Genomic DNA, 25,150 nt, shown 5'->3' with positions numbered 1-25,150 from the left:
CAAGCCCGGCTAATTATTTGTATTTTTAGTAGAGACAGGGTTTCTCCATGATGGTCAGGCTGGTCTCAAACTCCTGACCTCAGGTGGCCCCCCTGCCTCAGCCTCCCAAAGTGCTGGGATTACAGGCATGAGCCACCACACCCAGCGATTAATTGATTTTTACAAAGGTGCCAAGGTAATCCAGTAGGGAAAAGATAGTCTTTTCAAATGGTGCTAGAACAAGTGAACAATCATATGCATAAAATAACTTCAAACATTACCTTCCACCATACACAAAAATTAACTCAAAATGAATCATAAACTAAATGCAGAAGCTAAAACTACAAAACTTCCAGAAGAAACATGAGGAAAAAAATTTTGTAACCTTGGTTTGAAAAGTAAGTTGTTGCTAGAATACCAAAAATGACTCATAAAAGAAGAAAATGATTAACTGAACTTGATAAAAATGAAAACCTTTTGTTTTTCAAAGAGACATTACTATGAAAATCAAAACCCACACACTGAGAGAAAATATTTACTGATAAAGGCCTGCATACCTGATAAAGGAATTGTGTCTGAATGTATATAAAGAACTCTCACAACTCAATAATAAGAAAACAAACAGTCTAACTTAAAAAGATGGGAAAAGATTTGAGGAGACACTCCACTGAGGAGAGCTATGGATGGTCAGAGACTCCACATCATTAGGCAAGAGGGAAATGCAAATGAGCCCTTGCCTCACACTAAAATGATTAAAATTAAGAGTATTGACAACAAGCTGGGGGCAGTGGCTCATGCCTGTAATCGCAACACTTTGGGAGACTGAGGCAGGATGATTGCTTGAGCACAGAAGTTCAAGACCAGCCTAGGAAATATAGCAAGACTTCATCTCTAACAAATTTTTTTAAAATTAAAAAAATTAGCCAGGTATGGTAGTGCATGACTTTAGTCTCAGCTACTCAGGAGGCTGAAGTGGGAGGGTCACTTAAGCCTAAGAGGTTGAGGCTGCAGTGAGCTATATATATATAAAATTTAAACTGACGAATACTGACAATGACACGTGATGGTGAGGTATGAAGCGACTGGAACTTTCATACTTGGCTTGTGGGAATGTAAGTAGTACCACATTTTGAAGAAGAGCTTGGCAGTTTCTAATAAAGTTAAGTATATGTAATTGTCCAGTGGGTTCTTCCTGCCCATTAGACAGACAAAATCAATTTGCTGAGACCATGCCATTGCAGTAAATAAAGAGTTTAATTAACGCAAGGCCAGCCATGCAGGATAACTCAAGTTATCACTCAATCAGTCTCCCAGAAGGGTCAGAGGTTATGGTTTTTTAAGCACTGTTTGGTGGGCCAGGGTCTAGGGAATGGGTGCTGCTGCCTGGCTGGGGATATAATCATACGGGTGTGGAAAACAGTTATTGTGCGCTGAGTCCAACTCTTTGGAGTTGGGGGCCTGGGACCAATTGAGTCACAAGCCTCAAGTCTAGGTAGCATCACCTAGTCATCAGAAATGCAGAAGTTTGGGGGGGGGAAAAAGTCTCAAAAGGCCAATCTTGGGTTCTACAAAAAGAATGCCATCTACAGGAGAAACTGGAGAAGTTGCCATCTTGTAATTTCTGGAAAAATGGCTAGTATTGGTTAACTAGACCTGCATCTTAGCAGAATTCAGTCCCTCTCAAAATCCTAAGTTTGTGGCCTTTCATTAGTTTTACCAAGGTGTCTTAAGTTTTGGGGAAGAACTATTATCTTTGCTTTAAGGTTAAACCGTAAACTAAATCTCTCCCAAAGTTACCTTGGCCTATGCCAAGGAATGACCAAAGAGAGCTTGGAGTTAGGAGCAAGACGGAGTCGACTCTGTCAGATTTCCCTCACTCCCTCACTGTCACACTTTGCAAAGGCAGTTTCACACGTATTTACCATACAACCCCATAGTCAGACTCATAGGTGGTAACCCAAGAGAAATCATCAAATTGTGCACCTAAAAAGGGTGAGTTTTAATCTGTGCAAATTACACTTCAATAAACTGTAAAAGTAAACAGTCAAGTGATAATCACTAGTAATCATTATTTTCTTGGTTTGTTCTTTAGATTTAAAATGGTTAACAATTTTAATGGAAGCAGAAATTTCTGCTCATGTTATTAAGCAAATTCAGCAAAGTATTTCCTGCGAGAAAACAAAAGAACTTTTGTCTGAGGAATGCAAGTCCTTTTAAATTGTCAGATCCAGAGAGAGATTAAATGAGACAGCAATCGCATCCTACCCCACTTTGAGCTATGTGAACATCTCCTGAAACTGCTTCCTAATGACACAAGTAGCTGTAAATTAACTGAATAAGGCCACACCAGACACCATTACCCACACCCTAACAATGTACGGCCCATTACTATTCAATGTTATTTCTGTAAACCAGTGAGAGTCCCTGACAAACAACTTTGTATCAGCCCCAGAATCCCTGACAAACAACTTTGTATCAGCCCCTTCCCTGTCCCCTGCTACTTTTTTTTTTTTTTTTTTTTTGCCTTTAAAAACCTGCTTGTAACAAATGGAGCTCAGAGCCATGGTTACTTCAGTCTGAGTCTTTCAGGCAGCTCTCCTCACCTTGACTCAAGTAAATTCTTTAAATTATATTTTATGTTTCAGTCTCCTCCTTTTAGCTTGACATAAGAACCAAAATTTGCTCTTACCAAAAAAAAAAAAAAAAAAGGAAAAGGAAAAGAAACCTCAAAAGTCATTCTGTATTTCACTGTTTTAAATTTTAATCAGAAATTAAAACTGAATGGTCACATAGAATGACAGAATTCATAACTCAAGTTCTCTTCATTGCCTTTACAGACACATTGCAATCATGTTTTATTTAATAGAATTGAAACCACCTCTGCAAAGATCGTGACAGTGACAGAAATCTAGCATGGCCAGCTCCATCTTGCTTCTAGCCTCACAGGCTGGCTGTCTTCACTCATTCCTGGGTATGGGCCAAGATAACCATGAGAGGAATTTGGTTTATGGTTTAACTTGGAGGCAAGGATAAAAGTCCCTCCCCAAAACTAACTCCATCCTGGCTCAGGGACTGAAACTAATAAAAGGCAGTGAGATGAGCATTACAGGAGAGGCTTGAATTCTGCTGAGATGTCAGCATAGTTCCTATAATCCCTTACTGCTCAGGAGTCATGTGGCCAGAGGTCACAAGATTTGTGATTTCCCCAATTGCTCCTATAGGTAACATTACTATTGTAAAGCCTAAGGTTGGCCTTTTGAGATGTTTTTCAGATATTTTCATTCTGGTCACTGACTGATCCCATCTGAACCCATGACTCAACTTGTCCTGTGGCCCCACCCAGAGGCAGACTCAGTGCATGAGGACCATTTTCTACATCCCTATTAATTAATCCCCAGCTAGTCAGCAGTACTCATTCCCTAGTCCCCTACCTACCAAGTTATCCATAAAAACCCTAGCCTCTGAGTTCTCAGGGAGTCTGATCGGAGTGATGACTCCAGTCCTCCCTCTCAGAGGCCTTGCATCAATTAAACTCTTTCTCTACTGCAATACCATGGCCTCAGTGAATTGGTTTTGTCTGTGCAGTGGCCAGGAAGAACCCACTGAGTGATTACAGAACCAACAGTGTAAACACAGGAATGTGGAGGACCATGGGGTTTGAAGCCATCAACTGCAAAGACACACCAGAGTCAAGCTCAGATAATCCTACATTGCTGTGAGTGGACCCTCAAAACAAAATCAGATGGCTAAATCTAGGTGTGTCACAGGCTGCCTCTGTAGGTGAGAGTTCTCCAATTAATTATTCTGTAGAAAATACTTTTTTAAAGGATAAATAATAAATGTCTGCTAATTTGAAGCTTATATATAATATACAAACTGACAACCAAAATGAGTGATTGTGGCATAAGTCTCAAATCATCAAGGCTTTTGAGCCAGCTGGAGGATGTGCCCAGGAGAAAGTCAAGTTACAGAGGCATCTGTGGCTCTTTTATCCAAATAAGTTTTTAGGGGGGTTCTTATATATACATTTTCCTTAAAAAGGAAGGGAACAGCCTGAGAGAAATGATTACATATTTGTGAGATTTGAGTTTAAATCTACATTTTACATAAGATAAGGTGAACATTTGAAGAAAAAGGGAATGGAGGAAGCAGAGGTCTTGGGGAGGGGTGAAGGAATGATGAGCTTAATCTCATGCTTTGTCTTTGCTCTGTACCTGGGACAGTCAGCTAGCAGTCTTTTGAAAGGCCTAGTTTCTGTTTAACTCTTAGGGAAGAAAATCTAATGGCTGTTCACAACGGAGGGGTCAGTGAGGTCATATCTGATCTCCCGTCTCATCATGGCCGTGAATTCAGCTTCCAAGGTTCCCCTGGAGTTCCATTGGCCAAGAGGGGATCCATTCAGTCAGTTGAGGGAGCTTCGAATTTCTTTATTGCTCAATACAATAAAGGAATTTTTTCAGGAAGCAATATTTTATTACTGACACTGTTTAGTATTGCCAGTGCATAGTCATAATAACAAGCAGAGAGATGTCAGACAGTTTTATTATTGTTGTAAAATTCTCTATAGGCAAGACCTTCGCTGCCTGCACTGGAGATCCCTCCTTGGGGCACCTGTGTCAGTTTCACTGTGACCTACAGCATGGGCACTGACTTTCCCCCTGCCAAAATCTCAGCCCCCAGCTTGTTAGATGCTCCCTGCTTCTGCCAAGAACCCTCCCCTCTTCCTAGCACTGATGCCCCCATCTCTCTTTGCACCACTTGTTGGGTGAATGTAGCAAGACCAAGTCACAGAGCCCTCAACATCCTTCTGTGGTAACCTGTCAATGACAGGTACAACACAGACATGTCTGTTGGTTACTCCAGTAACAGATCTCTCTGATGAAAGGATTTTAGAAGCCAACAGAGCTCCAGTGGGTGGTCTGCCTATGTGGGGGTTCCTCACAGTTTTTCAGTGCCACAAGCACCCATATGTGCATCCACTCTGTAAAACTGATGTGGCAGCTTTCACTTATTAGCTAGGAAGGCACAAGACAGGGAGTCAGAAAGCTGGCCTGGTCACTGTGCCCCTTGAATAAGACACGGATCCTTTGGACAAATCACATCCCATCTCTGGGTCTCAGTTTCCTCATCTGTAAAATCAGGGGAGCAGGCCAGGAGGTCTTTAAGACACTTCCATGCCCCGGGGTTAAATGTCTTGCCATATCTGTTACTCTGAGTTACCTACGGCAAAACCACTGAGTGAAAATAGGGGAAATTGCCCTGTAGCTAACTTATCTGCTCATCATCTCAAATGATTGTTTTTACTCCACTGACTGAAGGGACTTGCCGCCTGGTGTTTTTAAATCATGACAATTTTAGAAATAATGAAATTACCTTTGCAAAATTGTGACAGTGAGGGAAATCTGACAGAGTCGACACCATCTTGCTTCTAACTCCAAGCTGTCCTTGGTCATTCCTTGGCATAGGCCAAGCTAAGTTTGGAAGGAATTTAGTTTATAGTTTAACCTTAAAACAAGGATGATAATCGTCCTTCCCAAAACTAAACCACCTTTGTAAAACTAATGAAAGGCCACAGTTAGGGTTATGAGGGGGATTAAGATATAGGCGTAGTTAACTAATACCAGTCATTGTTCTAGAGGTCACAAGATTTGCAACTTAACCAATTGCTGCTGCAGATGACGTCACTACTGTAGAACTTAAGATTGGTCTTTTGAGATAATTTTCAGGTTTTTGCATTCTGGCAACTGACTGACCCCACCCAGAGGTGAACTCATGGCTCATGACCCAATCAGTCCTGTGGTCCCCATCCAGAGGCAGATTCCATGAAGAAGGACCATTTTCCACACCCCTGTGATTGCATCCCAGCCAATCAGCAGCACCCATTCCCTAGCCCTCTGCCCCCCAGACTATTCTTGAAAACCCCTGACTCTGAGCCTTCAGAGAGACCTGAGTAAAACCTTCACCTTCCATATGGCTGGCCTGGCGTTCATTAAGCTCTTCTTTTCTTCAATACCCTGGTCTCAGTGAGCTGATCTGGTTTGTGCTGTGGCAGGAAGCACCTGTCGGGTGATTACAGTAATATATGAAAGAGGAGAGCCCAGCCTCTGAAGGAGGAGATGCTTGAGATTGTTATGCTAATGGATCAAAAATTAAGGAGAATGAGCTTCAGAACAGCCCTGAAGCACCATCCCTGGGCTCTCTGAGCCACCTACTCTATATCCGCTCCCTTCCCACACCTGGTCTTTAAACACCTGCAGGGCAAGTGCCACCCTCTGTGGCCTCCTGAGTTCTGTGAAGACCTCTCCAGAGTCCGTCCTTGCCTGCTACCCCGGGGCCAGACGTCTCTAAAGAGCCCACTGCCCAGCGCTCAGGGCTGTGAAGATGGTGACCGAGGAGGGGCCGTCCCACCCTGAGGAGTGGGAGTAAGTGGGTGTCATCGTCAGGCTTGTTGCGGGTAGGGGGCTGCCATTATCACACCGTCACCTTCAGACGGAAGATAAAGGACGCGCCCCCAACACAAGGGGCGAGGGAGGCCCTGCAGCCCTGGGCGCTGAATCCTTCTCCATATTCCGGGCACAGAGCAGGATGAGATGAAGGATACTGCAGAGGTGCGGAGGTCCCAGGGAAGAAGGCGGAGGAGCAGACGGGGGCGCCTCTCGCACTTCCTTCTGTCTGGGTGTGGCCTGAACTCCACATCTCACCTGCCCAGCGACTCGGGGCAGAGGATACATGGTTTGTGCCCATTTACAGCTTTTCAACCTGCTAACCCTTCATCGGGAAATATCGCTTGTCCACAGAAAGTTGCCTTGCCTCTCGCGAATGTGAAAGACAAGCCACGTCAGCTCTGGCACCATCATGCCACTGCAGGTCCCTGCACTGCTCTCCTCCGGAGCCCTCCGTCAGCTAGGCGCACGCGCGATGCCTGCTCTCCGCACCAGGCGGCGCCACCCTCCAACCCAGCCCCGCGCCCCACATGCAGTTCCTCTAAAGACTGACCTACCCGTTCTTGAAAATCTGATGTTTAAGAAATGTGAAATTAAAGATTTCTAACCAGGTACACAATTGTCCATTCTTTCACAAATAACGAAGAGATGACTTTGCGATTTGGGTTTCCACAGCGCCCCACATAGAGAGGGGGCTTTCCCGCCCCTCCACGCTCTTGTCCTGAAGGAAATGGGCGGTGCACGTTCTTCCAACTTTCAAATCTGTCAAATGACTGGAAGAGGGACCAAAATCACGAGTTAAATCGGGTGCATGGAGGCTAGCTGGCAGTGCACCAACCGCAGGACCTCCGCCTGCGCACTTACTAGGGGCTGTTAGGACAAAAGGAAGACCCTGCTACCAGCATCCTGGTGCCCAAGGGGGAGCGCTAGGAGGTTCCGAGATACCGAAAGGCGGGTTCACAGGGGTATAGACCACCTCCAAAGGAAAACCCCCAACGCCTAGTCCCTGCACCCCTGAGGGAAACCGCCCCCAGGCCCTGTTCTAGTCAAAGTTGATCGGCAGCCTATAGGCTGACCCTCGCAGGACCCACCTCGCGGGACCCACCACGTGGTAGGGGCACAGGGCTGGGAGGCAAGGCACATCTATTGACAGCAAATCAGAGAGGCCCCGGTAGGCTAGCATTGGGCCAAAAATCATCTGATGTGAGGTCCTGCATTTGACCTCAAACATCAATTATCCAGAAATGATATGCAAGAGATTCAAATTGTCAGCAGTTCCTGTGGAAATGCAGAACACTTTTAACTCCTCAGAAGCTTCCATATGAACCAACACTAACTTGGCTATTAGAACTGTTAATGCATGAACTGGGGTATCTGCAGAGGCTCCAAGGAATTCTGTGGCTGCCGCCAGTCACCTCCCTGCCTCCGCCTCCATCACCCTCACATCACTAGTATCCACTCTGTCTTCATCTTGCAGTGCATACATGAGCTTCAAACATGTTTCAACTACCTGCAAGGCCTTTCCGCCTGAGCATCTCATAGACACCTAAAAGTGAATATGGCACCCACTGTCCACCTGCCACAATCACGCCATGACCGTTCCTGTCAAGCTAGCAGCCCAATTCCCATGGCTCCAGATGGCCCCAGCACCAGCACAGCTCCCAGCCTAGATGCCTGAGCATTGTCTCAAATCTGTCCCCGTTCCTCTTCCTCACTCTCTGACAACTCCACTTACCATATGGCATCCTCTGCTGACCAGTGACTGCCCGCCCTGGCTCTGGCCTCCAGCATCTCCTGTCATCAGCACCCCCTGCCTGGACCATAGCAACAGCCTCCCATTTGGTTTCTTTTCTTCATTTCACTTCCTCTGGTCCATTCACTGAAGAGCAAGCAGAATTATTTTTCAAAATGCAATTCCAATTGTTATCACACCCCTTCTCCACATTCCTCATCTCCTGCAGAGTCAACCCAAATCCTGCAGCAAGGCTTCTGCAGGCCCTCACGACCCAGCGCCTGCATTCTCTCCCAACCTGCCTGCCACTCCCAGTCCATGAATGCTGTACATTCGTCCCTACCACGCTGTCAGTAGGCACTGTCAATAGGCACTACCATTTCAGCCCACCCCAGCCCCTTGGTAAGTCTCCACCCCTCCTAGCAAATGTCAATTATGTGAAGAGCTCCCCACTCCAAAAGCAATCTTCTCCCCTCCGCTTGAATGTTCCACAGTGATGGCACTCATCACACTATATATGAATTTCTGCTTACATGTCAGTCTCAGACACAAGATTGAGCAACTTGAGGGCAAGACCATGTCTTGTTTCTGTAACCCTAGCAACAGGCTCAGAATCTTAAAATGCTTACTAAAGAAAAGTTAGTTAGCTAGTAGTTAATTAGTTAATGCCTAAATAAATGGCTGGATGGATGGAGGGAGGTTTGGGTAGATGGAGGTTTCAGTGGAGGGAGCTAGGGGAAGGAGTTTTGGGTGGAAGCAGGTTTGCAGGGAGGAAACTGTGGGTGGGTGGGTGGATGGATGGATGGATAGGTGGATGGATGGATGGGTGGGTGGATGGATGGATGGACGGACGAGTGAGTGGGGTCTACCCTCCATTCCTTTGTATACTACATTGCCCCCTCCTGCTGCACTAGCTATGTCTCCACCAGGCATCTTCTCCTGGTGGCTTTTATAGCAGCAGGTGCTGTCCTTCCAAAGCCAGCCCAGGGACCACCAGAGTGCAAACATGCATATGGCAGGCATCTCTAATAAGACCCCAAAGGCAGAGGGAGCTTTGGGGCACAGAAGAGTGCCGCCTCTTGAGCTGCTTATGGGAGCTGTGACCCCAGCTGCTGGAAGAAGAAGGGGGCCTTTCCAGATGGGTATGTGAGCCGCAGATGAGTCCCTAAAGGAAGTCCTCAGGACCAGAGGAAAGTCATCGTATCACTGTCTCCAGCTGGAAATTATCCCTTGGGGGAAATGGAATAGAGGGAATGACACCCAGAAGAGGAGAGGCAAAGCAACTTCCCTGAACTTTTCATAGCCTGCAACTGCCAAGCAACCAGTGACACTGGAAGCCATGCTGAATAATGAGCAGGGAGCAGTGACTATGTGCAGATCTATTATATTGAAAAATGGAAGGGAATTTTATTGACTACTAATTAAAATTTTATCCCCTTTCAGAGCATCTGGCAATACAGCATAAGCACTCATTACATGTACAGGACTCAAAATATATGGACAATCAGTGTATTTTTATCCTTTGAGAAATACTCAAAGGACATAACGCCCAGGTCTTGGGAAGCTTCCAGTGACTGGAAGACATTCTAGTGGTGTTTAAATGCCAACATCCAGAACGCCTTCAAAAGTCTGCACTTTGGTAGGTTGTCATTTTGTGCAGTACTATTTACTTATCTCTCATGACTTAAAAGCAAGAGTTACTTGAATTCTGGTTGAAGCTTTATTACATCAGCTATCAAGAGACATTTTTGTGCTAAGGTCCTTCGTTTTGTTGTCTGTTACCTTGGCAAATCAGAGAGGCAATAAGATGCCAGCAGAATAGATCTAAAGGTGAAATATTTTCTAAGGAACCATTATGATATTGTAAGTCAAGTTCCATCTAATTTAATACATGGTTCCGGTTTCTATTGGCCTTGGTTTAATAGTCACTCAAAGTGAAGGAAAATGGATAGAAAGAACAGACAAAGAGAGAAGAAAGAAATAGCTGCCATTAGGGTACTAACATGTGGCCATTTTACAGACATAGAAACCAAGATTCGGAGACATTTTTAAAGGGTAGTCCAAGGTCACACAGCTATTGAGTTGTAAGGCCAGAATGCAAGCCTGGATTTATCATATCTCCGAAGTGGGTGAGGAGGAGGATTTGCAAGGACAAAGCAATTGCAAAGCCCCCACAGGGCAGCATGGGCCCTGGGGTCTGGCTGAGGCAGAAGGGGTTGTGGGGGCAAGAAGCTTGTCTAACACTACAACCTGCCAGAGAACAAGGCCAGAAGCTCTGCCGTACAGCAGGGGAAACTGACACAGCTCTGACACTGAAAGGAGATCTTGGAGCTCTGAAAGAGAAAGGCCTCCCTGCCGAGAAGACAACACCTCTGTGGTCTGGGGCCGGAAGTCCCATTGCCTCTGTGGTGGAAAAGTACAAACTGAAAATCCAGGTTAAGGTAGGCCTAGATCCGCAGTCTCCAGGCACCTGACAGACACAAACTTACATCCTGCCTGGAGGTATTTTCAACACAAACCACAAAGAATCCCCACAGATAAACTTGAAACACTGGCATCCCAGGTGATGCTGGCACTGCTGGTCAAAGACCACACCAACAGGCACAGCTGATGTCACCTCTGAGAGCCTGCTGTGTGCCATACATCATGTGGATTAATTAACAAGTGGGCGTTCACTTAGCTGAGTCCTTACCAGAACTTCAAAGCAGATGATACTCTTCCCACCAGGAGATGCTGCCTTAGAGAAGGCAGTGTGGTTTGCCATAGCAGGACAAACACAGGCCCTGGAGCCAGAGACCCCAGGGGCGTGTACAGGCCACTCAGCAGGCAGAGAGTGCTACACGCCACTCCCTCCAGGCTCTCAAGTGGGCATCTGGCATGAAGGTCATCAGCAAATGTCTAGGGAATGAAATTAGCCAAATAATTAATGCAAGAATAACATATAACAGACACATATGTAACCTAAGGCTACAGAGACTTGAAACTAAAATGATAAGAAAAACCTATTGTGGCAAGGCTAACATCAGACAAGAAGCAGTAATACAGATAAGGGACATTCTATAATGACAGAAGGTGACAACCAAACAGAAATGCAATGTTCTAAACTTGTGGCATGAAATAACATGCATCCTAAGCAAAACCTGGCAGAACCAAAAGGAGCAGTAGACAAGTCCACGACCATAGTGGTAGATTCAAACCTCTCTATATATATAACTGACAGAACAAGAAGGGAAAAAATCAGCAGATATCTAGGAGAAACAACACAATGACCCAACGTGACCTGAATCCCAAGAACTGCAGAATATGCATTGCTTCCAAGAACACTTGGAGCATTCGCCACACTCAACAAAGTTCAAAGGACCAAAGTCATACAGAGGACATACACCATGGAACTAAGCTAGAAATCATTTAAAAATAACTAGAAAATCCCCATATGTTTGGATATTATGCAAATACACTTCTAAATAACATGAGTCAATACATCTTTTCAGCCAAATTTCTCTTGTAAGCATTTGTACTAACCTCAACTCTCATGTTTAAGAAATTCCATTTCCCCACATCCCTGTCACTGCTTGATATGGTTTGGCTCAGTGGCCCCACCAAAATGTCATCTCAAATTGTAATCCCTGCTTGTTGAGGGAGGGACCTGCTGTTCTGGTGATAATGAGTAAGTTCTCACAAGATCTGATGGTTTAAAAGTGTGGGATTTTCTCTCTCTCTCTCTCTCGCCACCTTGTGAAGAAAGTGCCTGCTTCCCCTTTGCCTTCCACCATGACTGTAAGTTTTCTGAGGCTTCCCCAGCCATGCAGAACTGTGAGTCAATTAAACCTCTTTTCTTTATAAATTACCCAGTCTCAGGTATTCCTTATAGCAGTGTGAAAATGGTCTAATACAGGAAATTGGTACCAAAAGTGGGGCATTACTATAAAGATAACCTGAAAATGTGGAAGCAACTTTAGAATTGGGTAATGGACAGAGGTTGGAATAGTTTGGAGGGCTCAGAAGAAGACAGAATGATGTGGGAACATTTGGAACTTTCTAGAGACTTGTTTGGACCAAACTGTTGATAGTGACAGGGACAATGAGGTACAGGCTGAGGTGGTCGCAGGTGGAGATGAGAAACTTATTGGAAACTGGAGCAAAGGTCACTCTTTCTATGCTTTAGTAAAGAGACTGACAGCATTTTGCCCCTACCCTAGAGATCTGTGGAACTTTGAACTTGAGAGAGAAGATTTAGGGTATATGGCAGAAAACATTTCTAAGCAGCAAAGCATTCAATAAGGGACTGGCTGATTCTGAAAGCGTTTAGTCATACACATTCACACAAAGATGGTTTGAAATTGGAACTTATGCTTAAAAGGGAAGCAGAGTATAAAAGTTTAGAAAATTTGCAGCCTGACCATGTGGTAGGAAAAAAAAACAAAACATTTTTTGGGAAGAAATTCAAGTTGGCTGCAGAAATTTGCATAAGTAACAAGGACCTGAATGTTAATAGCCAAGACAATGGGGAAAATGTCTCCAGGGCATTTCAAAGTTCTTCATAGCAGCCCCTCCCATCACAGGCCTGGAGGACTAGAAGGAAAAAATGGTTTGTGGACAGGCCCCAGGCCCTGCTAATCTGTGCAGCCTTGGGACATGGCACCCCAAGTCCCAGCTGCTCCAGCTCTAGCTATGGCTAAAAGGGGCCAAGGTACACATTGGGCCATGGTTTCAAAGGGTGCAAGCCCCAAGCCTTGGAAACTTCCACGTGGTGTTGGACCTGCAGATGCACAGAAGACAAGAATTGAGATTTGGAGCCTCCGCCTATGTTTCAGAGGGTGTACGGAAATGCCTAGATGTCCAGACAGAAGTCTGCTGCAGGGGTGGAGCCCGCATGGAGAACCTCTGCTAGGGCAGTATGGAAGGGAAACGTGGGGTTGGAGCCCCCACAAGAAGTCCCCACTGGAGCACTGCCTAGTGGAGCTGTGAGAAGAGATCTGATGGTTTTAAAAGGGGATCTCTCCTTCGTTCACTCACTCTTGGCTGCCACCATGTAAGATGTGCCTTTGTTTCTCCTTCAACTTCTGCCATGATTGTAAGTTTCCTGAGGCCTCCCTAGCCATTTGGAACTGTGAGTCAATTAAACCTCTTTTCTTTATAAATGATCTAGTCTTAAGTACACAGTTCTGGAGACTGGGAAGTCATGGCACTGGCATCTTGTGGGGATCTCCCTGCTACAGTTTCACATAGCAGAGGGCATTGTGTGGAGATAGTACAAGATTGTGCCAGATCAGGTCTTTCTTCCTTTTCTTATAAAGCCACTGGTCCCATCATGGGGGCCCCACCCAAATGATCTTTTATAACCACAATCACCTCCCAAAGACCCTACCTCCAATAAACATATGGATTTGGGGACTAAGTTTCCAACACCCGAAGTTTGGGGAACATATTCAAACCATAACAGTCCCATATCCTGAAAGGCTCCTTCTGGCCAAAGTCTCAGGTGTGTGAGCAGAGCCAGCCCTGCAGGTGTGAGAAATTGTTTCCCTGACCCATAATATGGGAAACCCAGGCACGGATGCATGTGTGGTGTCAGGTGAGCTCTACAGGGTCAGATGTAGGAGAGGGTTTTGCTGTGGTGTGTGAGGGCATGTGACATGTCCACAGTGGGACAACCAGATATAGAGTCACAGATGTTCATGTCCCTGGCCCAGCTCCTGCCCTCAGGAAACACAGAGTGGGAAGGGAGGCAGAAATCACACAGGAAAGGTGATAACAAGGTAGAAGACAGGTGTCCTTAAAGTGTAGGCCCAGAGAAGGGTCTAGGGTCATCCACAGGAGAGTTCCTCCCTCTGAAAGAATCAAGGGCATCTGGTAGGGAAGCTGAGCCTCAAAAGGCATTGGTCGGGAACATGGGGATAGAAGGGAGCAGAAGGCGTGGATGGAGGGAGCATGTGTGCATAGATGTACAGGTGGGCACACATTAGCATATGTGCTGGTTATCTCCTGCTACAAAATAGATTACCCCAAGCCTATTGGCTTAGCACTTCAAGCATGTACTATCTCACACAGCATCTGAGGGTGTGGCTTAGTTGGGTGTTGAGTTTCTGACTTGGGGTCTCTCACAGGTTGGTGGTCAAGGTGCAGGTGGGACTGTGGTCATGGAAGGCTTGACTGAGCAGGAGAACCCACATCCATGGCGATCAGTCACAGAGCTGTAGACAGATAATCTCAGCACCTTGCCTCCTGGACCTCTCCGTACAGTGGTGGATCAGATGGGAACTGATCAGCACATGCTGCAAGGAAGCCTCCTGACATGGGAAGGAACGGCTGGAAAGGGAGACAGGGAGTTGTCGTTATTCCCACTCCAGGCCAGAAGTGGTGTCAGCTCCCACCAGCCACACCGGGCACTGAGGAGAGTCCTTGAAGAATCTGGCCCCATTTGTGGAAACGTCAGCCCTCAACTAAAGGCCTCTCTTACTTGTTCCACTAACAATGCTTAAAAGCCAGACCCAAATGGATCCAACCATTTCCAAATAACTTCATTGCATCCCAGAACAAAGCTAAAAAATATTTTAGAAATACGTAAGTGCCCAGCACCCAACAAGGTAAAATTCACAATCTATGACTGCCAATCAAAAATTACCAAGCACATAAAGAAACAGGAAAATATGACCTATAACAAAAATCAAAAACTACAAAATACTTAGTGATAAATCTGGGGCAAAAAAGTTGGCGATGACCCATTGATTCTCCTCCCAGGTGTCCTGAGGAAACACACAGGGATGTTCTTCAGGTGTTGTGATAGCATTCAAGACAACCCGCACGCCACCATCTGAAGGAGCGAGTAACTGAATGTCAAAGGCACATAAAAAGACTAACAGCCGACTGGGAACAGTGGCTCATGCCTGTAATCCCAGCACTTTGGGAGGCTGAGGCAGGTGGATCGCCTGTGCTCAGGAGTTTGAGACCACCCAGGGCAACATGGTGAAACCCCATCTCTACTAAAACTACAAAAAGATTAACCAGATGTGGTGGCGCACACCTGTAGTCCAGCTACTTGGGAGGCTGAGGCAGGAGATCACTTGAGCCCCGGAGGTAAAGGTTGCAGTGAGCCAAGAATGTGCCACTGCACTCCAGCTTGGGCTACAGGAGAAAAAAAAAAAAAAAAAGACTAACAGCTACACAAAGCAATGCCAGAGGCCCAGGAAGGACCATGGTTAATCTGAAGAGCATCAGGCTCAGAGCAGAGGTAAGAAATAGGAGATGGTTAGTACACTTGCATTCGTTGAAAACACACAGACAGATCCTCACATCTCACAGAGTTTCAGAGTGGAAATGTGTGGGGTGGGCTGGGGATGGTGACATGGGAGGTGTGGAGCTGGGGGCAGACAGACTCCATGGAGCAACGACACAGAGGCACTGTCAGTTCTGCAATGCCCAGCAGGCTCCACACCCCTGGGGCCCCTCTCCACATGCACAAGGTCACTGCTGATCCATCTTGAGGGTCCTCTGACCCTCAAGGGATGAGAACATGGCAAGAGATACTGACAGGTGAGTTTATAAATGTGTTTTGGTCTGAACAATGAGAACACTAGGACACAGGAAGGGGAACATCACAGGAAGGGCCTGGTGTGGGGTGAGGGAAGTGGAGAGGGATAGCATTAGGAGATATACCTAATGTAAATGACGAGTTAATGGGTGCTGCACACCAACATGGCACATGTATACATATGTAACAAACTGGCACGTTGTGCACATCTACCCTAGAACTTAAAGTATAATAAAATAAATAAATAAATAAATAAATAAACAAATAAATGTGTTTTGGTCACAATACCTAAATTTTAAATAACGCAGAATTATTGACACATAACGGACATCGGACTCTCTGTGCCTCCCAGGAGGAGATGAAGGTCAGTCTTTATCAGCTATGTCCTGTGCATGCGCACACCACACCTGCCTGCATCAAAAGCATCTAGAAGAGGTTGAGGCTCTCCATCTCCCACACTTCTTCATGCTACAAGCATTGCCGGGCACTTCCTGTGTGCACGGCACCCCTTCCAGATCCATCCCTGGCCTCCCAATGCCTTTGGTCCGACTACAGAGAATGGCTCAGGGTCTGGTGAGGGCTATAAGGGATCCACCATGGAAGCCCCAGGGGAAGGCTCCCCTCTCACACACTCCTCCATGTAGCTAGTTTGAGTCCACTTGTGTCAGACGCTGAGCTTGACGCCCACTCGGTAAGGAACAAGATAACCCAGACATGCTTTATGTCTGGCAGCCTGTGAAGGATGCTTTGGACAACGCTGTAGATTGAGCCACAGTCTGGAAAAACCAGTCAGCTGAGCTCCAAGATGTCCCTTGGGCCATGGGCAGATTAGCACTGCCTGGGAGTACCTGCCCCAGACCCCTTGGGCACAGGGATACCACCCAACTCAGGCCACTTCTGCTGATACCCTATTTGCCAACCTGCCCATGCCAGTGTCACTCATGGAGTCTCTCCCTGTGGCATCAAGTCCTCCCAGTGCCAGAGCCAGGTATGTCCAGAGCAGGAGGTGGATCAGCTACCTCTGCCCACCAGGCAGGAGCCAGAGGATAGACTTGGAGTGGGAGTTTCAGCTACCCCAAAACTCAGCCACTTAAATTAACGGTCACCTTACTTGCCAGGATTCTGCAAGCAGGGCTGGGCTCTGCTGGGGACATCTCCTGCTGGCCTGGCCAGCAGTCAGGCACATGCTACATGGAGCTGAAGGGTCAGTGGGGCCAGGCTCGGCTGGGAGGCTGGGCAGCTGCACCTCACTCTCTCCACAAGTCTCAGGGTTCAGTGCACTATGCGGCAGCTCAGGCTCCCCCAGTGCAAAAGCAGAAGCTTAGGCCTCCTCGAGCTTAGGCCTGGAACTGGCACATTTCCCTGTCACTCCCTCCTGCTTCATTGGTTACAGTGAGTCACAGGACAGGGCACCCCGAAGCAGAGATACCAGGAGGCTTGCTTGCTAGTGACCCCAAAGTGACCGACTCCAGCAGAACATGCCCCTAAACTTGGAGCATCCCTGCTCCCTCCTACCTGCCCCTGCTCCCCCACTGTGGCTGCATCCTGGTCCCCCAGCAGAATCCCACTCCCCTTTGGGCAGAACCTCTGCCCTAAACTTCAGGCCACTCCCTAATGGTCCACCAGGTCTTGCCAACCCTCTCCTCCCAGGAGATGGTGGCTGTGGCCAGACTGAGTCTCAGAGCGGCTTGGTTCCTACCGGCCTGAAAATGCCTGAGACTTACTGCTGCTAAACCCCTGTTCCCCGCCGTGCCCACACACCCTGCCCCCCACACACAGAGGAGGAAGTGCTGATGGGGTTGGCCAGGGTCAGGCATTCAGGAGGTCCATGTTACTAGTGGACAGGGCTCCCATGCCTTCAAACTCACCATCCTCTCATGACTCTAAGGTTCCACTTTTGCTTCTCGGTCATCGCGTCTTCTTCCCGCCCACCCACCAAGCTGAGCAAACCTGTCCTGAGATTCACATTGGGTTTGAGGTAGATGCCTGCTTGGGCCTCCAGTGTCAGCTACGTTTCCAACTCATCCTCCTCCAGTGGCCCTGCGTGACAAAACAGTGGGGGTGTCTGCAACCCTTTGTTACCACCATACCCTGAAGAACCTCTCCTGAAGAAAGGCGCTTGACATTTAATACTCAGAGTTCACAGAAAGGACATATCTCTCAGCTGATTTTTTAAATGCAATTATGCACTGCATGACGACCTTTTGGTCAACAACAGACCACATATAGGATGGTGGTCCCATAGATTATAATATGGTATTTCTACTGTACCTTTTCTATGTTCAGATATGTCTAGATACACAAATACTGACCATTATGTTACAGTTACCCACAAGAGTCAGTACAGGGACATGCTGTACAGATTTGCAGCGTGGGAGCAATAGGTCATACCATACAGCCTAGGTGTGAGGTAGGCTCTGCCATCCAGGTTTGTGTAAGTACACTTCAATGTTCATACAATAACAAAATCACCTAAGGACACATTTCTCAGAACATATCTGTCATTGAGTGATTTATGTCTGTACATTTTTTCTGAAACAATTTTTATTAAGACATAATTCACATACTGTGGAATTCACCCTTTCAAAGTATAAAATTCAGTGGGTCTTAGTATATTTACAAGGTTGTACAACCATCTAATTCTAGAACATTTTCATCAAAGAAATCCCATCCTCATTCGCAGTCACTCCTCCGTCTCCAGCCCTGGTGACCAGCAATCCACTGTCTGTATCTATGGATTTGCATATCAGAGGAATTCCACAATAAGTAAACCTTTTGCATCAGGCTTACTTATCTTAGCATCAAGAATTATTCATGCTGGTGCATAAGTCAGTACTTTGTTCCATTTTATGGCTGGGTATTTCCTCCTATGGCTATTCCACATGCTGTTGATCCATTCACCAGATGAACACCTGAGTCGGAGCTGTCCCCACCTCTTGGTTACTATGAACAATGCTGCTATGAACGTTCATGTACAAGGTTTTGTGTGAATGCACATTTTCCATTCTCTCAGATGTATACGTAGGAGTGGACTTGCTAGATGGGCTTAACTTCTTGGGGAACCGCCAAACTCTTTTCCAAAGTGGCTGCACCACTCTCATTCCCAGCAGCAGTGTCCAAGGGCCCTGATTGTCCTACATCCTCAGCAACGCTTGTTACCGTCCATCTTTCATATCATAGCTCTCCTAGCAGGCCTCACGGAATTACAGGGAACATTTTATTTTTACATCCCAAAAATTCAGTACACAAGTTTTAACAAAATTATGGGCAAAAAAAGTCTCAAGCCACTTTCCAAGTACAATTAGTAGAATATGTGAATCACATGTGATGTTTACAACGACATGACTTCTCTACCCCGCAAGCTGTTCTCCAACGCGGCCCTGACACTGCTCCACTGAGAGGGCCTTCCTCCCTGGACCTACCGACCAATGGACAGAGGTGACATGATGTGACTTTGAGACACATCCTAAGGCGAGGCAGCTCCACCTGTTCTCTGCAGCCCTCACTCCTGGAGCCCTGGCCATGTCAGAAGTCCCGCTGTGATGAGCTGCCACACACAGAGCTCCCGAGAGGGTGCTGGGGGGTGATGTGGCCCCCTGCTACCAGACTTGGGCTCTCCCAGCTGAGGCCCCAACACTGTGGAGCAAAGTCCAGCCAGCCCCTGTGCCCTCCCCAGCCCAGACTCACAGAAGCTGTGAGCACAACAAAATGGCCATCCTGGGCCCCTCGGTGTGGAGTCAGCCTTCACACAGTAACACTACTGCAGCCGCAGTGGTGATTGCCCTGCACAGGGCTGCTCCAAGGGCAGAGCAGTCACCGCCTGTGGCCCTTGCACAGCTGTGCTGAAGTCATGTGCTGGTGACCATGCAGGGACGTGCCAAACATGGGACATCACAGCCCCACAGATTCTCCCTCACCGGGAGGCACGATCTCACATTTCAGTTACGTTTAGGGGACTTGTTCAGGGATCTTAATTACAAATAAACACTTTATCGTGTTTTAGTTACATTTTGGGGACTTGCATGGAGGGTTTGGGGCAACAAGCAATGCATTATCATTTTTCCCATTTAAAGTAATGGGAGCAGGCTCCCAGTTTGTGCTGTCAGACAGGAAGTCTCATTTTAGCAGCAAATTGTCAGCATCAAGCAAGTCATGCCTGGACTGGCCTCTGCCCAACCTGTGTGGGTGACACCCTCAGGACCCCATATGGAGGCACACTGTCGGCATCGAGCTGTCCTCAGCCCAGGATCTTATGCCCTCTGACCCCATCAGACAACATCAAAAATCCCCTCGAGGCACCACCCTGCTGCTGGAGGGAGCCCCCGCTCCTGCCCCAGGCACAGGGTGCTTGGAGAATCTGCCTGCTAAGCCTGAACATTCCACAGCCATGGGCATGCCCCAGGCCAGTTCCTCCTGCTCCCACCCTCCTCCCTACCCCTCCTGAAGTCCGGGCTCCCCAGCTGCCCCTCATGACCCAAGTGTCCATGAGGAGATGCCAGAAGGAAGGGAGCGTGGCCGGATGTGCAGCAAGGGTGGGAAGACCAGAGGGTGTCAGTGGCTCCTAACTCCCATTCATTGCCTTTCCTTGCCAAGCCCTCCTTCCAGAGGCTCCTGCTGTGAACAGAAGGAGAAGAAGGGGGGTACAGGAGAGGAGCCGGGAGGTGGGATGGGGGAGGCACAGCGAGGTTCTGAGATATTTCTCAGGGGAGCAAGTGCAGCCCTAAGCAAGGCAGGTCATTCTGGGCTGGGGTTTTATCTGCTGCACTGGAATCAATGAGATAAATGGGAGGCCTTTCACCAGGAGCCCTTGGCACATAGCAGCTACAGGGTTCCTCTCATGATGCAGCAGGGGAGCAGAGTGGGGCTCTCCATCAGCCCCTGCAACTAAGGGCTCTCTTGGATACTTAGAGAAGAGAGAGCAGAACCAAGCCGAGTCCCACATAAGTCCACCCCACCCTGAAACACACACACATACTCCCACAGTGGCCCTGGAAATCACCGACACATTCGTCACCCAGTCACTCACCTGCAGCCCTCGTTCCTCCAGCAGGACACAGCAGTCAGGCATTAAGGCCATCTGAGGTCAGGAGAGGCAGCTCGTGATGCAAGGAAAGGGAGGTGGCCCCTCATTAGGCACGGGCAGTCTGGGGCCAGGACACTTGGTGGGAAGCAAAGCTGGGATATCTCTCCCTGACGTGCCCAGGCGGCAGTGGGGCTAGGGCCCTTGGGCCTGCAGGGCCCAGGGCCTGCTCCCTATGGTCTGGAAACATAATCGCTTTTTCCCCATAGTGACTACCAGCAGCATCCCCAAGGGAAGGGGGAGGGTGGCAATCAGCTCCCACCATGGGGACCTGGAAGAGCAGGGGCTTCTGCTGCCGCCTGGCTGCCCTCCAGCTTGGCCTGTGCACCCTGTGAGGAGGGATGGGGGGTTCTGACTCCATTTCCTCTCCTAATTCTCACTCTTTAGAGCTAGGGAGCAACTGGTTGGGGGCCAGGGCACTCAGGCTCCGAGGTCAGGCTGCCCAGGCAGTGCGGGTGCCCAGGGCCTGAGACTGCTGGGAGGTGGCAGGGGGGTGGTGTATGGGGACAAGGCTCAGCAGAGCCGGTGTTCAGCACACACAGGCTTCCTCCCTCAAAGTGGGGTAAGACAGCAGCTTTTGAGGGAGGCCAAGCACCCTGGTTCCCGTGCTGGGGACTGTGTGTAAAGCCATCCAGGGTAGAGGCACTGCTGCATCTGTGCAACGCCTGTGCAACACCAGGACAGTGCTTGTGGGCGAGGGCTGTGCCCAGGGCGTGGAACCGCTGTCCTCGCTGCCCCCACTGACTGACACACAACAGATGAAACAAAAACAGTGCTCACTGGAGTGTGCTGGGCGAGTCACCCCTGAGCGAGGCAAAGCAGACACACAGAGATGGTGACCTGATCACTGGGGTTGCAGGGAGAGCCTTGGCCCCCAGACTCAGGGACCAGACAGCTCCACCGGCGGGGCACGTGAACCCCACAGGCTGCGGGGAAGGAGGCCAGCCTCCGTGGAGGTGCCCCTCCTGGGGTCAGGCTGCCGCGTCTTCTCTGCTGTCCTCTGGAGGAAGGCAGCACAGGACCGAACAGCTGAGCAGGAAGGAAGAGTGCAGGGAGACAGGGACTGCTGGGGCCACCGCCATCGCTAGGTGTCCTGATCCTACTTCCTCCTGACACCCCTGCCCCTGTCTGGTCATGGCAGGAAGGCCTGGTCCAAGGGAGCACATCCCCGACCCCAGGGGTACTGAGGCTGCCTCGCCCTCTGCTCAATGACTTTAGTGCACTAGCTCCATCGGAAGGTCTCTGTTGGAGGAGAGGACGCCTGACTGTTCAAGGCTCCAAATGAGAAAGAAAACATTGCCGTAGGAGGCCACCACAGCCAATCATTTCCTTTCCAAAGGAAGCCAAAAACGCACACAAAGCCACGTCCTCCTCATGCCCACTGTGTCTGGCACCACCCCGGACCCTGCCCTCTCTCCAGGGCCCTGTCTCATGCCGCACCCTGGGTCAGCTCCCACCACTCAAACCTTCACCCTACACCATGTGCCCGCACCCCAGGAGGGATTACGCAAGGGAGAGCAGAGGGTGGAGAACAGTTACGCACCCCCAATTCCTGAGCCAGGGACTGCCCAGACAGGGGTTCACATGGCCGCTCAGAGACATTGTCCTCACTCCTGCCTAGCATGCCACGGGGAAGAGCAAGACAGCATCGAAGCCTTCACAAGTGGGGGTTCCCGAAAGTTTGCCCAGGCCTTTGAGAAGGATCCTAAGCCTGACTGTGAGAACGCGGCATGAGAACGGTTTCCTTTTGTGTTCTCAAATAAATGGCTCGGGTGAAAGCTTTCTGTCTGATATCCACCTGTTAGTGCTCTAAACCTCTTGGTTTCTACCTGATAAAATCGGTTTATGCATACGTTTGGGGCCTGGCAACGAGAAAGGAGAATGTCCTGCTATCTGGGCACAAGGACCCCAGAGCACCCTCTAGACTCCCCGCTGCAGCCTACCCCAAAGGCCTCACAGAGAACAAAGCAAGCCTAGGTCTCCAATTCAAGGTCAGTGTGGGGTCTCGTCTACTGCTCTTGCATCTGGTGCCACCCTTGTACCCCCTGCTCTTCCTTCTTCCTGCTCGCCCTGGGCCTCAATACCCTCAACCTCCTAGAAGCCCCCTGGACACAGGTGGAGGCCTCCCATTCAAACGTGGCAGGACTTCTCCAGCAACCTGTGCTTCAGACGCCCATTTCAGAGAAAGGCCACTGGCATCATTTGTGCTGGAATGTAAATGACTGACTCGCTCCCTGATGCGTGGCTGCTTTCTGAGAAAAGGGCACTCCAGTCTGTGGCTCAGCATATACTTGTCTCTCTTCCCTCCCAGGCCAGCAAATGAATTCTAAAGGAAATGAACCTCTTGCCACAAAAAGGACTGGAAGCAGGTGGTCAGCAAGCCAGCACGAGATTACAATCAATTTCTGGAAGGCAGAATCAGATGGAAACGTATTGGTAATGAAACAGGGCGTCAGCTGCATCCCAAAATACAGGCAGGTGGGCAAGTCTGCCTGGAAGGACCCAGAGAGGCCTGGGTTCAACCACAGGGAGAGGACATTTGGGAAGCATTGTTGGGAAAGAGCAACAGGACACACCAAGGAAGGTGGACCCACCTCCTGCCCCTTAAGCAGGAAAGTCAAGGAGACCGGCCTGTCCCAACAGGCCCCAACAGACAGCATGTTCCTTCCTACTCAGAGCAGCTCCTGGACCTGGGGCAACCAAAAGCAAAGTGAGACCTTCCCAAGTCCAGGCGAGGACTCTGTCTCCCTCACCTGGCTCTCCCTCGCTGTGACTGCTGACTAGCAAAACGGGTTATGCTGGAAAGAGCCCCATCCAGCCAGGGCTCAGAGCTCAGGCATCCTGCTTCACCTACCTAGGAGGGACCAGCCAGCCTGGCCCAACCTTCAGCTGCCCCATGTCCAGGGTGTGCCTGGGATGTGACCAGAACACAATTGATATCATGGGGAACAAAGAGCACCCCACGCGTAAGGGGTCCCAGCACTGACGGTATGACGCAAGCAAATACAGTCAATAGATGACAGAGCACCCTGCAGGAACATGAGCTTCCCGCATCCTCAGCTCCTCCTCCTCCATCCCCAAGACACACACACCTGGGGCCTGGAAATCCTGTGAGGAGAAATCTCTTAGGTGGCAATTTCTACACCCCAGCCTGATTCAGAGCTGAATCCATTTAATCCTCATTCCAACTCTATGCAGTAGGGATCATCACCCTCCTTTTACAGAAATGGGAACCAAGGCACATGGCTAAGAAGTGAAGCGGCCAGGACTCGAACCCAGGGGTCTTCCCTGAGAGGGAGCACTCACCCTGCTCAGTACTGCCTGGAAACAGCACACTGTTCATGCTTTAGTTATTTCCTAAATGTATAGACAGTAAAAGTCGTTGTTTGGGGTTACAGTTCTAAGGGTTTTGAGGACTGTATGCAGTCACACAACCACCACCACAATCAAGATTCATAACGGTCTCATCACCCCAAAACAATCCCTCATGCCGTCGCTCTGTGGTCACCTTCCCAAGTCCAGGCGAGGACTCTGTCTCCCTCACCTGGCTCTCCCTCGTCGCTCTGTTCTGTTCTGTGTCCAAATATCAACAACACATTTGTTTGGTTGTTTTGTTGTTTGTTTTTTGAGACAGGGTCTTGCTCTGTTATCCAGGCTAGAGTGCAGTGGTGTGATCTTGACTCACTGCAGCCTCAACCTCCCAGGCTCAAATGATCCTCCTACCTCAGCCTCCTGAGGAGCTGGGACTACAGGTGCATGCCACTATCCCTGGCTAATTTGTTTTTTCTATTTTGTATAGAGACTGAATCTCACTTTGTTGCCCAGGCTGCTCTTGAAATCCTGGCCTCAAGTGATCCTCCCAACTCAGCCTCCCAAAGTACTGGGATTACAGGTGTAAGCAACCACACCCCACCAACAACACATTTTTAAAGACAAGTCTGTTGGTGTCCAGGACTTCACCCCTATCCCAAAGCCATGCCCCCTAGAATTCAGGGGCAATGTGAATTAAGACTGAAAATATGTGAGTGACCAAACCTTAGAAACATTTATGACATGTCTCCCACATAACTGGAGTCGAAAGGTACCGGGCCAAGCCTGGCTTGAATAGAGAAGCTTCACAAAGATTCAATAAACCCCAAATCACATGGCTTTCTGAGTCTTCTCATTCCTAGTTGTAAAAGTTAATAGTAACCACAACCTGACATGGTAGTCACGTGTAAAATAATGAAGTTGTGCCCTACCTCACACCATGTACGAAAAATTAACTCAAAGTAGGTCAAAGACCTAAACATAAGAGGGAAAACTACATAGCTCATAGAGGAAAACAGGAAAAGGTTCACGACATTAGACTCAGCAATGATTTCTTGGATATGACAACAAAAGTG

At 48.5% G+C, this 25,150-nt stretch overlaps 1 long non-coding RNA gene across 6 annotated transcripts in view; it reads right to left on the bottom strand.

Moving 5' to 3' along the window:
• LOC115892686 overlaps positions 1–25,150 on the bottom strand; it is a 102,610-nt gene that overhangs the window by 33,190 nt on the left and 44,270 nt on the right. For 3 of the 6 annotated variants that reach the window (XR_004052575.1, XR_004052573.1, XR_004052574.1), the window contains exons 3-5: positions 17,554–17,725; positions 10,847–11,052; positions 8,158–8,301 (exon numbers count right to left, since the gene is read on the bottom strand). This is a non-coding gene — a long non-coding RNA (uncharacterized LOC115892686). The other 3 variants (XR_004052577.1, XR_004052578.1, XR_004052576.1) reach the window with 3 other exon arrangements.

This window comes from Rhinopithecus roxellana, chromosome 13 (genome assembly GCF_007565055.1).
Source record: "Rhinopithecus roxellana isolate Shanxi Qingling chromosome 13, ASM756505v1, whole genome shotgun sequence".
NCBI classification, from domain to species: Eukaryota; Metazoa; Chordata; class Mammalia; order Primates; family Cercopithecidae; genus Rhinopithecus; species Rhinopithecus roxellana.
This window is presented reverse-complemented; position numbering and strand designations above follow the sequence as displayed.